Source organism: Antechinus flavipes, chromosome 6 (genome assembly GCF_016432865.1).
Source record: "Antechinus flavipes isolate AdamAnt ecotype Samford, QLD, Australia chromosome 6, AdamAnt_v2, whole genome shotgun sequence".
In the NCBI taxonomy this organism is placed as follows: Eukaryota; Metazoa; Chordata; class Mammalia; order Dasyuromorphia; family Dasyuridae; genus Antechinus; species Antechinus flavipes.
Window position 1 is genome coordinate 167874612 of NC_067403.1, and position 13304 is coordinate 167887915.

Here is a 13304-nt window from a genome sequence, read left to right on the forward strand (position 1 = left end):
TCTTGATATCATCCTCAACTCCTCTGTCTCCTTCTTAATCTAAAAAGAAAGAGTCTGAGTTGTTAATATCCTTGCCACCCTCACTCATCTTTTTCAGGGACAGAGGAAAGGATTACCCAACTTCGGTTGTCGCAAAGGACAAAGTATTGGGACTTGAACATGACCTGATTCAGTGAAATTCAATAAGAAATCCAGGGAATTTCACTGTTGTTTAATGGAGCTAGTGAAAACACAATGATAATGAGGAAGGAGAGGGTCTACTCTGTCCATGTTCAAAGTTCTCCTTTATATGATTGTAATACCTTTGGTCCAGAACTCAGGCAAGAAATAAATGATAAGACAAGAGAGTTTGATGCAATAATAATAATAAGCATTTATATAAACAAAGTACTTTACAATTATTATCTCATTTGAACCTCCTAACAATCTTGGAAGATAGGTGTTATTATTATGCCCATTTTACAGATGAAGAAGCTAAGGCAAACCAGGGGTTTGGGTCACATCTTTATTAAGTGCCTTAGGCCAGTGTTATCCACTATGCCACCTGGCTACCCAGGGTGACATCCTGGGCAAAGTCCCTGCAAGAGAAGATGCCAAAAGAGATTCTGTGTGAATGCAACGTTCTCCAGATTTCATGTCTCCGTAACTAGAGGAGGAGGTATATCCACATTTGAAATTTCTGAGGCTTTCATCTAATGTCTAAACTTGGGAATGCTACAAGTTGAATGTTTATTGGTAACTGTGCTTCATTTCTTATATACTTATGCTCACTTAAGTGAAGAGATACCAAAAAACTAAACAAAATGAACTTGATTCACTTGCTGCCAGAGATGATAAGTAACTGGAAGAGCAGCTAGATCTTAAAATTCTAAGATTTGGTGACTTTTGTTCTAAACTTATTTAAACCTGGCAGAAGTGATAGATGTCTGGTAGATATAATAGGAGGTTTTCTTTTATTGATTCTATGCCAAAGAATGAGTTTGGTTTTGAGGGGAGGGTTCTCATTTTATTTGGTTTTCTCTAGGGAATTGCCTCGTACCCTGAACTGTGATGTATCATATTTGAATTTATGTTAATATCAGACCCACTGTTGTAATATATATATTTGCTTCAATTTACATTACTTCATTTTGCCTTCAATTGATATTAATATATGCTAATTGAAATCATTTGAGTCCTAGCTAGGACATATCATAGTGAAAACACTACAGTTTCAAGTTACTAAAGTGGAGAAATAAAGGTAACTATTCCAAGATTTTTTTTTTTTGCTAATATTTCTAGAATATAGTCTTGGTGGTTTGTAAGTTTTTTTTCATTTTATTTAACAGGATTTTGGTTATGACATTTTGGGGTATCCATATTATATTGCTTTCAGAAAAGAAATATTATATATTTTTTCTATTTTCCTTTTGCTCTCTTATTCTAAAAATATGGTATCTTCATTTTATTTGATCATGATTCTAGTTATTCTTTAATTATTTCTCCTTGACATGTTTTCTACACCAGTTACATTTGATAGTAGATATATTATGTGCCCCAGTTTTTTGTAGATTTTCGATTTTGTTACACTATTCTCTTATTCTCAAAGAAGTTTACTCCATTCCATTTTTCAGAGTCTCCTATTTAAATAAGATGAAATAACCCAATCAGCATCAGATTTAGGATGTCGAAGTAATAATCATTCTCAAAATACAATAATATTAATTATAATTTTATCAAGATTCATCAAATGATACAAATAATGGTTTTTGCCTTATCAGAGGGCTAAATCCAACCATCATAATTACTGAGAAGAAAATGACAAATCACTTCAGTATTTTTGCTAAGAAAATCCCAAAAGAGTTTTTCATATTTCATATTACAGGTATGACTGAAATAGAAATACAAAAAATGAGTACTTTTGTGTGTAATTGTGTTAAGGAGACTCCAGACATTAGCCATGACCAAGCTTTGTTTTAGAAGTCTTCATAGAGGATTCTAGGAGAGGCATTAATGGCCCCAAAATAAACTAACCCTATTGAAGATGAATGCTTCCTGAAATGGTCCTGTACCTATGTAAGGTCAGAATTCCTTGTGGGGACAAAGTGGTTGTGGGTGACATTTATTTATTTTTATTTTCTAGACACAATCTTTAAGGCAGCAATGAGTCACTAGTAAAGTTCATCATCAGACAAGCAACACAGCTAATCTTATGCTTTAGAATATCAATATGGCCGCTGTGAGGAGGATGGAATATAGAGGGAGGCCAATAAAGGTTGTGTGGTACAATGAAGTGAGAGTTGGGTTTGGGATCAAATGAGATATAATTGAATTCTTAATATCTGTATAACTTTGAGCAAGATCCTTCATCTCTCCAGGCCTTATTCTCATCATGTGCAAAATGAGGAAAAAATGGGATAACAAAATTTCTAATATCCCTTTCAGCTCTAACTGTATGATCCTACTTCATATGGTCATTGTGAAAGGATGCCATTTTATAAATGGGATATGCTAGTATAATAAAAAGCACACTTGTTTAAGAGTCAGTTGTTCTGAGTTCAGATTCTAGTTCTTCTATTTCCTACATGTGCAACATTGGACACTGTACCTTACTTGAATAAGTTTCTTCCTCAGAAAAATGAGAGATTCAGACCGGATTCTAGTGGCTAAGATCCCCTTCATCATTTTTAATATGTATAGAATGTGAACCTAATCATGTGCATTTTAATATTATCTGACACATAGTCTTACAGGGATGTAAGAATGGAGCTAAATCAGCTTGCCAAATGTCTTCACTTTCCAGCTGAGAAAATCAAAGTGTGATGATGTTGTGACTTATCCAATCATTCATTGATGTTTATACAGAAAGACAATCTTGAAAACTGTTAATTGCATTGAAGTAATTAATTATTAGTTGAATGATTGATTTAATTTTAAAACTTCATCTTTCCTCAACTCTACTTTCATATTTGGGCATCTAGGTACTACCTAGATAGAGGATTGGATCTGAAATCTGGAGAATTAAAATTTGATCTCAAGCATTTACTAGCTATGTGATCCTGGGTAAATAACTTAACCCTGTTTGTCTCAGTCACCTCATCTGAAAATTAGTTGGAGAAAGAAATGGCAACCACTTTGCTATCTGCCAGGAAAAGCCCAGATGGGGCCATGAAAAGACAAAAATGACTAAACAGCAACAAAAACACTTGTAGATTTATTTGTAAGTATAATCAGGAACATTGTTGGAAATAAGATGCAATCACAATACAAAGACAGCAATAATGTATTTAGAAAAAAAACACAAAAAACCTAATTTTCATAAGGAAAACATTTTACTTCTTTGGGTCTCACTTTTTCTTAATTGTAAAATGTGGATAATGCTTAGACTACTTATTTCACAGGGTTAGAGTAAGGAAAGTGCCAAGAGGTTTGTGACTCTTAAAGCACATTTCTTTTGCAGTTGAATATATAAATGCAAAATATTATTACCAAGCCAAGTAATTGTTTTTTCCCAAAAATGTGCTTTTGCAATCATTGAATTAACATAATAGTTTAATGACAATTCCCTGATGTTTTAAATTTTCTAATCAAAGTTTAATTTGTAGTAATAAAATTTAGATTTAGAATGATCTCATGACCTTAACTCATTTTGATGCCTCTATATACATAAATTATTTAGTAGAATTTTGTTGGTTTTCTCTCAAGGCAGTCCATTTTATTTTTTGGAGAGCTGTTTTTCCTAACATAAAACCTAATTTTTTTTTCCTTTGTTGAAACTTCCACATATTACTCATTTTCCTGCTGCTAAGATCAAAGAGAACAAATCTAATTCTGATTTTACATGATGGTTAAACATTTCTAGTTCCTTCAGCTAATCTTTATCTGACATGAATTCAAGGTCATTCATTATGCAACTTGCCCTTTTCTGAATATTCTCCAGGTTGTCAATAACTTTTTCAAATAGCATTCCCAGAGTCAAACACATTGCTCCCAATAAGTTCTAAGAAGGACAGGGTATAGAACAATCACTACCATATTGCTGCAATGCAGTCCAAGATTACATAGTGGATGTTGGGCAAATTACTTGAGGAAAGAGATTATTTTGATATGTTTTCATTTTGAGACAACAGTGGTCTTGTGTATTTTTCTACTGGAACTCGGCTGATTCAGACCATCTGACTCTCACCAAAGACAGACGGAAATAATTTCCTTTCCTTTATTTACTTCTATATCACTTGAGTGTTAGATTTCTTGATATACAGATATATTTCAATGTTCTGCTTTATATTTTTAATTCTGTGGTTTATAAAAATGGGAATTATTCCAAGGAGCAGGAGAAGGAAATTTTAACTGATAAAACCAACTTTTTCTTTCAAGTTTATCTCCAAACTAATGTCAGAAGAAGTAAATATGAGCTTGTAAGACTGGAGGATTGGAAAAAATCCACACCCCAACGATGTTTTTTTTTTTTTTTTTTAACTTCTGATGGACCTGGTAGTTTTGTCCTTGATGAATATGTTGATGTACTGACACAGAAAAGTCCCAGAAATAGAGAGAATCCTGGAAGGATATGGAATGCTACAAGGCAACTGTATGTCTTACCACATGTCACAAAATATTAAGAAGTATATCAAAGAGATGAAGACAAACATGCTTCAATGGCATAGGAGCCCCCTTGATTTGAACCTCATTGAAAATCTATTAACTTAGAAAAATAGACTATTCATTTATAATACAGTTAATGTAATGGTTTAGTTTCATTAAAGAATATGTATTAAAATATTTTGAATTTTTCATGATTACCAAATCATGAAAAAACAAATTATTATGGTAAAGGCAACATATAATTCATGTTGAAAGTTTTCCAATAATAAAGCAAGTAGTAAGTTTTGGTGTATGTCCAATAAATTTAATTATTTTATTTTGGCCCAGTTAATTTGTGAACTACTACATACAGTATTATATGCTTTCACTTCCAAATTATTTCTTCTTGTTGAAGGAATTGAGATGAATTATAGCTTAGTGCTGGACCTGGAGTCAGGAAAGCTTGAGTTAAAATCTGGCCTCAGTCACTTAGATTTGTGACCTTAACTTGCTACTTAAACTTCATATGTTTGAAGACTTGTTGTTTGGTCACGTGGTTCAGTGAATAGAGAGATGGTCCTGGAGACTAGGCAAGTCTAGTCCCAGAATTTTTTAAATTGTATGACTCTGGGCAATCACTAAACCTCAGTTTACTTGATCGATAAAATATGATGATAATATCACCTATTTCCCAAAGTTGTTATGAGAACCAAATGAAATGTTTGCAAAAATCTGCAAAACTTAAAGCTCTAAGTAAATGCTAGTTAATATTGTTGCTGATGATATTTTCAGTTCAGAGGACAGAACTTGGAACAAAATCTGGAATTTTTAGCAAGGTGGGTGTCTATTTAAAGAAAAATCTTTTAAATTATTTCATCCATCAAAAAATGGACTGAAACTCTTCAGAAAGTATTCCCAGTCCTTTGAAGGTTTTTCAGGAGGATGGTAGGTGACCACATGTTATGGTTACTACAGAGTCTTCAAGAACATTCTTCTTAAGACAAAATTTGAACTTGATGATATTTGAGGTTACCTGCAACTCTGAAAGTGATTATTTGAAAATTAATATGGAATAGCTCTGAAGTAGATTTCAACTACACTGGTCTAGCTAACAGTCAGTGAAAAGCCTTAATACAATTCCAATCAAACGGATGTATCATATATTCACAGTAAATAAAGGTAGGAAGGAACCTCAGCAACCCAACATCTACTCAAGGTATTTACATTCCAACTTAATTGACAAGTTGTCACCTATTCTTTGTCATCCAATCTACTTCAGGCATTTTCTCCGGCTGTTGGTCATGTTGGAATGCTCTCCCTTTTTCATCTCTTCCAGCTGGCTCCACCTCAAGGCCCAGCTAAAATCCATCTTTTACAGGAAACTTTTGCTTATCTACCCCCGCCCCCTTAATTCTTGTGCTTTTCCTCTGTTGATTATCTTCAACTTAACTTGTTAAGTTTATTAGCACTTGGTCGTTCCCATGTTATTTCCTACATTGGACTGTGAGTTCATTGAGACCAAGCACTGTCTTTTACTTTTCTTCATATCCTACACTTACATTTAACAAATGTTTACGAACAATTGATTGAGCTTGATGAACAAATAATTAATAAAAGTTGGTAATAATTATGAATAATAAGTGTTTCAGGTAGCTTAGTGCTGGACCTGGAGTCAGGAAAGCTTGAGTTCAAATCTGGCCTCAGTCACTTAGCTTTGTGACCTTAACTTGCTTCTTAAACTCTGCTTGCTTTAATTTCCTCATCTATAAAATGAAGATAATGTTAATATTCCAGGGGGGTTAGGAATATAATATTTGTAAAATGCTTTGCACAATGCCTAGCATTTAGTAGATGCTTTATAAATGTTAGCTATTGTTGTTTATGTGGTTGTTACTATTTAACTGACTCTAGGGAAAGAAAGTCCTGAAAATTATATCTCTCTTAATGCAGCCCATCACTGTATTTCTTTGGGGTTTTTTGTTTGGTTTTGGTTTTGGTTTTTTGGTTTCCATATCACACTGCTTATTTATAATGAACTGTAATCCATTAAAATCTCATGCTTGTTTGTTTGTTTTTTGGAACAACTGCTAGCTAATTAAGTCCTTTTTCCATCATGTACTTGTAAAAATGATTTTTTGTACTCTAGTGTAAGATCTGGCATTTATTCCCATCCAGTTTTATGCTTGATGTCCAAGTCGGTCAAGATCCTTTTGGATCCTGACTTCTGAACATATTCACTGTATTAGTTACACTTTACAACTTTATGTTTTGTGCAATTTTGATGAGTCTGGCATCTGTCCCTTTATCCACATTATTGACAAAGATATTAAATGGCACCTGCAGAAGCAGAGATCTCTTCTGCGGTGCAAAGGAGAACCATTGTGTGAATTCAACTATCCAATCACTGTTGGATCTTAATGTATCATCTGTTCCATCTTCTCTAGAAAAAGAGTATCAGATGTTTTATCAAAAACTTTTCTAAAATCTATTTAGATTTAGATCTATTCCATTTGTGGCATTTTCCTCATCTACCAATTTGGTGTCTATCATCAAAGGAATTCTGTAGCTAGAAACATATTAAGTGTTGATTTTATTTCGTTCTGGAGAGCCACTCACAGCAATTAGAAAAATAAATATCTCAGGGGAATAATGAGATATTTCCTAACCTAAATATTACATTTACTGTGGTTAAAATGAGATTTTCCTAACCTAAATATTACATTTACTGTGGTTAAAATGACACATGTGGCATAATGACCACAAAACAAAATAATGTAACTTGGATTTTGTTATTGCAAGAACTGCAGAAAGCACATTCCTGATTCATTTGATAATTTGCCTGTGTGTTAATTTTTAACATCTGTTCAAGAACGAGTTACTTTCCAGTAAAAAAAAAAGTGTTTAGAATTAAGTCCTTAAAGATGTTTTCCAAAATTCCAAAGACAAGAAGAAATAGTGTTCTAAGTGGGCTCTTTTGCAATAGTTTGGTCAGTCACTAATTTTATAGTCAAAATTTTCATCTATTAACCTTTCTTTTAATGTTGATTTCTTAATAAAGTAAAGTTCTTCAAACTGCTAACATTTCTTTTTGAGACTAATGCATCCAACTATGTCTGGTCATATCATCTGGGACATTCCTCATAAATGCACTACCAAAAAGTCACTCCATGTTTGAGGTATTCCATACATTAGCACCCACTAAAAATTATAGCTGGAGAGCCCCTATCATGTTACCAACTAGCCAAATATATTTATTCAAAACATTCAAAACCAAACCACATAGAAAATAAAAAGTGAAGAAAGATTCCTCATGCATACATGAAAAATGCATTCCTGCAATTTTCCACCCCTTCAATGAAGGAGAGTGTCAAAAGAACTATGTAATCCTCATTAAGAATGCGTATTTAAGCCATACACACATTCAGGAAATATGCATAAAGAGCAGATGCTAGTAATCTGTGTCCAGAGTACACACATAGGGGATGCTTGTGGCCGGAGCATGTATGTGACCAAGTCATCAGTGCCTCCAATCTTGCAGGGCTGCCAGTGTCTGTTGTTTCTTGAGGTAGCTTGATGCTGATCCTGGAATCAAGAAAACTTGAGTTTAAATCTAGATTTAAACACTTATTAGTTGTGTGATCTTGAGCAAATCATTTAATTTCTGTTTGCCAGTTTCCTCATCTGTAAAATGAGAATAAGATTAACGTCAACTTCAGGGTAATTGAGAGGATCAAATGAAATAATATGTATAAAGTGCTTAGCATAGTGCCTGACACAGAGTAGGTGCTTAAAATAAATGCCTATTCTTCTCTCCTCTCTAATGGACAATATCTTATGACATCTTCACTGATCTTGTCTAAAATATCATCTGAGCTTTATCTCTCTAGGACCATCTAACTTTTTTGTGATTAGAAAAGATAAGGACAGGCTGACAACTTTTAACATATAGCCAGGGCTATGATGTAACATACCTAGCTAAGAGCACCCACAAAACCAGCTAGAATATCCTGATTCTAACAGTAAGCCTATTCTTTTTACTACCTCTATTAGGTACTATGGATGGAGCTCTTGGCCCAAGATAACCACTTAACTTAGCAGTAGGAAAATCCTTATAATTTCTTTTTAAAATTAATATCCCATATCCCATATCATAGAGAGATATAAAGCTTATATATAAATGTCAGTGTAAATAAATATAGAAATAGAAAAATAGTAGATAGATAGTTAGATAGGTAAATAGATAAATGTGTGAATAGAGATAAACTTATGGGAACTGAGAGAATTACCAAACATATGTGTATATAGTTATGTTTTATATAATAATAATATACATGGCAGAAAGAGTCATCTACATTCAGAAAGAGGACTATGGGGACTGAATATGGATCACAACATAATATTTCCACCTTTTTGGTGTTGTTTGCTTGCTTTTTTTTTTTTTTTTTTTGATCTGATTTTTCTTGTGCAGGATGATAAATATGGAAATGTGTATAGAAAAAAAAAGAGAGAATAGGGATTATCTATTGCTGGAATATATATTCCTAGCATTTAACATCATGCTTGGCAGATATTAAGTACTTAATAAATGCTCTAGCTTTCAAAAAGTAAAATAATATAATACATATGTGCAAAGAAAGGAAAGAGAGACAGAGACAGAGAGGGAGAGAGAGAGAGAGAGAGAGAGAGAGAGAGAGAGAGAGAGAGAGAGAGAGAGAGAGAGAGAGAGAGAGAGAGAGAAACTACAAGATAATGAAATATAACATTGCAATTTAGGGCTAAATCTCTATCTTTTAACATTCATGCATTAACAGCCCCTTAATTTAACTAGTGGAATATATGCCAAAAGCATATCTATATATTAGTTTTTGGAACTGAGAATTCATTATTCATCTATATCAAAGTAATAAATTGAGGCTAAGTTCTTAGGATGCTACAAATATGTTGGATCCTTTGGAATATGAATTATTACTTTATAGTTAGTCATATCACGTTAGCTAAAATTTTGCAAGGCATTCTGGGAGCCTATCTACAAATCCTAACATAGTTCTTTGGGGAAATAAGCTCAGCTCCAAGTAATTGACTCACAAACATTTAGGGTTACCATTTGTACTCCATTTAAACTACTTTGTAGACTAATTCATTTGTAAATTTTATACCTACCAACTATTGTTGTTCATCCTTCTTTTCTGAAAAGGACCAATGACATCATGGAGTTACTTGACAGATGTGTGAATTGGATTTAAGTGAGGAAGAGTCATCAGCCTCATTTCTCTTCCAGCGTCATGAAAATCCAAAGGCAAGACAAAAGTCAGGATAACTGGTGATGGCCCAGGATGCAGTGGGTGACCTTGATGTCTTTGATGTCTGACCAAGCTCTAAACCTTCTACAGCATTTGCTTCAATTGCCTTCATGGTCTTTGGGGCAAATTGTTCTCATCTCTCCATCCCACTAGGACTTCTTTACATGTCCAGGGTACATACTCTACTAATTCACTGACAGATCTGAGGCTTATCATTTACTCTCTGCTTGGTTTAGCCCATCTGCTGAGGCAGATTTTACCAGGCAGAGGCTGCTGCACATCTTACAGCTTCTTAAGGCCACAGGTGAGAATTGGTAACTATGTCCACCAAAGGTGGATGAACAGCTCTGAAAAGGGCTCAGTAAACCCTCATGGCAAAGGTGCTAGTCTTCCTTAAACAAAAGGCAGGAAATGAAAGAAGCCACTTGGAGGAAATAGGGCCAGAGCAGGGCTAGAAAAAGGGGGGCTTGCTATATGTAAGGAGATGCCATGTGAACTGGCAAGAAAACTGCCTACTTGGAATCAACAGGTACTGACTATACATAAATGTTAAGAGGTGGGGTTTGTGTTCTACAAATAGCAATATTATATATTACCATTAGCCCTCAGATTTGGGCTTTGATCCTTATATTTAAAAATAACTTTTGGCCTTCTCCCCACTTGCCCCACCTTCGTCCAGACTCTGAGGCTATGTGGATTAGATTTGTTCCCGAAGTCCTGAATCCAATAAAGCTAGTCTCTCCTTTTAGTTTATTGTCTTTGCCAAGAAAATCCTAAATGAGATCAAAGGAAAAAAAAAAAAAACAACTGAACAATCTTCCAAATGTTGTTTTTCCAGAGTGATATGTGTGGTCCTCTCAAGATTCATATTATTATATAATTTAACCTCTCTACTTTCCCCTGTATCTAGGCAAATTAATTTTGAAGTCTATTGAGAAAGCATATCCGATGATGTCTGTACTGAGCAATATACTGGCATAATTTGGAAAGTTATGCCAGTATATTGCTCAGTACAGACATCATATGTTCTCTGTAGAACATATTGCATCAAGAACCTTTTAAAAGGCCAATGACCAAGCTCTCAAAATCAGCAATTCTGAAACATATGAGGACGCACTAAAATTTATTTACAAGAAATCTTTCTCTGGCCAGAAAATTAGATCCCATGGTTATACTGACAAGGAAATTTTAAATTCAAAATCCTGCTTCCTGTTACAGGATTTTAAGTTCACAAAGGTTATTTATGGGCTTGCTTCTTTGGACAAGTGGAAATACCCACATTTGCCATTTTTTGTGTATCGATATGGACTTGATCATTGTTTCAGCTACTGCCATATCTTGCACTGAGGAAATCCAGCAAGGTATCACAAAAGTTTGCCTTGTTTTCAGAAAAGAAAGCAAAACAGTGCAAGGTAGTCAAGCACTTGAGACATGTCTGAGAATTCTCTTGGGCTAACTGGACTGACAAACATATCTAGTCTATTATGTGCTTTTGCTGAAGCTGTCATTAAACTATCCCTGAAAGATGGAAAAATCCTTTCTCTCCCAACTTGTTAAAGAGAGGAGAGAGCAGAAGGAAGGAAGGAGAGAGAGAAAATAAAAGAGAGAGAATATGAGGTGGGGAGTAAGGAGAGGAGGGGAGAAGAGAAAGAACAGAGAAGTAAAGAAGGAGGAAGGGAGAGACAGAAAAGGAGAGGAAATGAGAGAGAGATGGAGAAATAGAGAGGGACAGATACAGAAAGACAGAAAAAAGTGGGAAAGCATTCAGACAGACAGCATAAGAAAGCAAGACACAGTGAGACAAACATTTAGGAGTCTATCTGCCAAGGCAAAATCAAGAACTATATGGATACAATTACAAAACACCTTCCACACAAATAAAGTCAGATATAATCTCTAGGAAAAATATCAAGTGCTCATGGCAAAGGCCAAGCAAATATAATAAAAATGGCAATACTACCTAAATTAATCTACTTATTCAGTGTCATACCAATCAGACTCCCAAGAAATTATTTCACAGAGCTAGAAAAAAATAACAAAATTCATCTGGAAGAACAAAAGGTCAAGAATTTCAAAGGAATTAATGAAACAAAATGCAAATGAAGGAGGCCTAGCTGTATCAGACCTAAAGCTATATTATAAAGCCATAGTCATCAAAACCATTTGGTACTGGCTAAGAATTAGAGTAGTCAATCAGTGGAATAGGTTAGATTCATAGGACAAAATAGTTAATGACTATAGTAATCTAGTGTTTGACAAACCCTAAGACTCCAGCTTTTGGGATAAGCAGTCACTATTTGACAAAAACTGCTGGGAAAATTGGAAATTAGTATGGTGAAAACTAGGCATTAATCCACACCTAACATCCTATACCAAGATGAGATTGAAATGGGTTCATGATTTAGACATAAAGAGTGATATTATAAGCAAATTAGAAGAAAAAGGATAGTTTACTTCTCAGATCTGTGCAGAAGGAAGGAATTTGTAACCAAAGAACTTGAGTACATTATTGAATGCAAAATGGATAATTTTGATTATATTAAGTTAAAGAGTTTTTGTACAAACAAAATCAATGCAAACAAAATAAGAAGGAAAGCAATAAACTGAGAAAAAAATCTTATGTTCAAGGGTTCTGATAAAGGCCTCATTTCTAAAATATATAGAAAATTGACTCAAATTTATAAGAATTCAAGCCATTCTCCAATTGATAAATGTTCACCTTTCAGATGAAGAAATTGAAACCATTTCTAGTCATATGAAAAAGTGCTCTAAATCATTATTGATCAGAGAAATGCAAATTACTATTACATACTTCTTCTATTGGCTAAAATGACAGAAAAAGATAATGACAAGTGATGGAGGGAAAACTGAAACATTAATACGTTGTTGGTGGAGTTGTGAATTGCTTCAATCATTCTGGAGAACAATTTGGAACTATGCCCAAAGGGCTATCAAGTTGTTCATACCCTTTAATCCAGCAGTGTTTCTACTGGGCTTGTATCCTAAAAAAAAATCATAAAGGAGGGAAAGGGACCCACATGTGCAAAAATATTTGTGGCAGCCCTTTTTGTTGTAGTAAGAAAGTGGAAACTGAATGTATGCCCATCAGTTGGAGAATGGCTGAATAAGTTATGGTATATAAATGTTATGTAATATTATTATTGTTCAATAAGAAATGGTCAGCAGGATGATCTCAGAGTGGCCTGGAGAGACTTACATGAACTGAGGCTGAGTGAAATGAGCAGAACCAGGAGATCATTATACACGGCAACAACAAGACTATATGATGATCAGTTCTGACGAACGTGGCTCTTGTCAACAGTGAAGTGGTTCAGGCCAGTTTCAATGATTTTGTAATGAAGAAAGTCATCTGCATCCAAAGAGAGGACAAAGGGAACTGAATGTGGACCACAACATAATATTTTAATTTTTTGTTGTTTG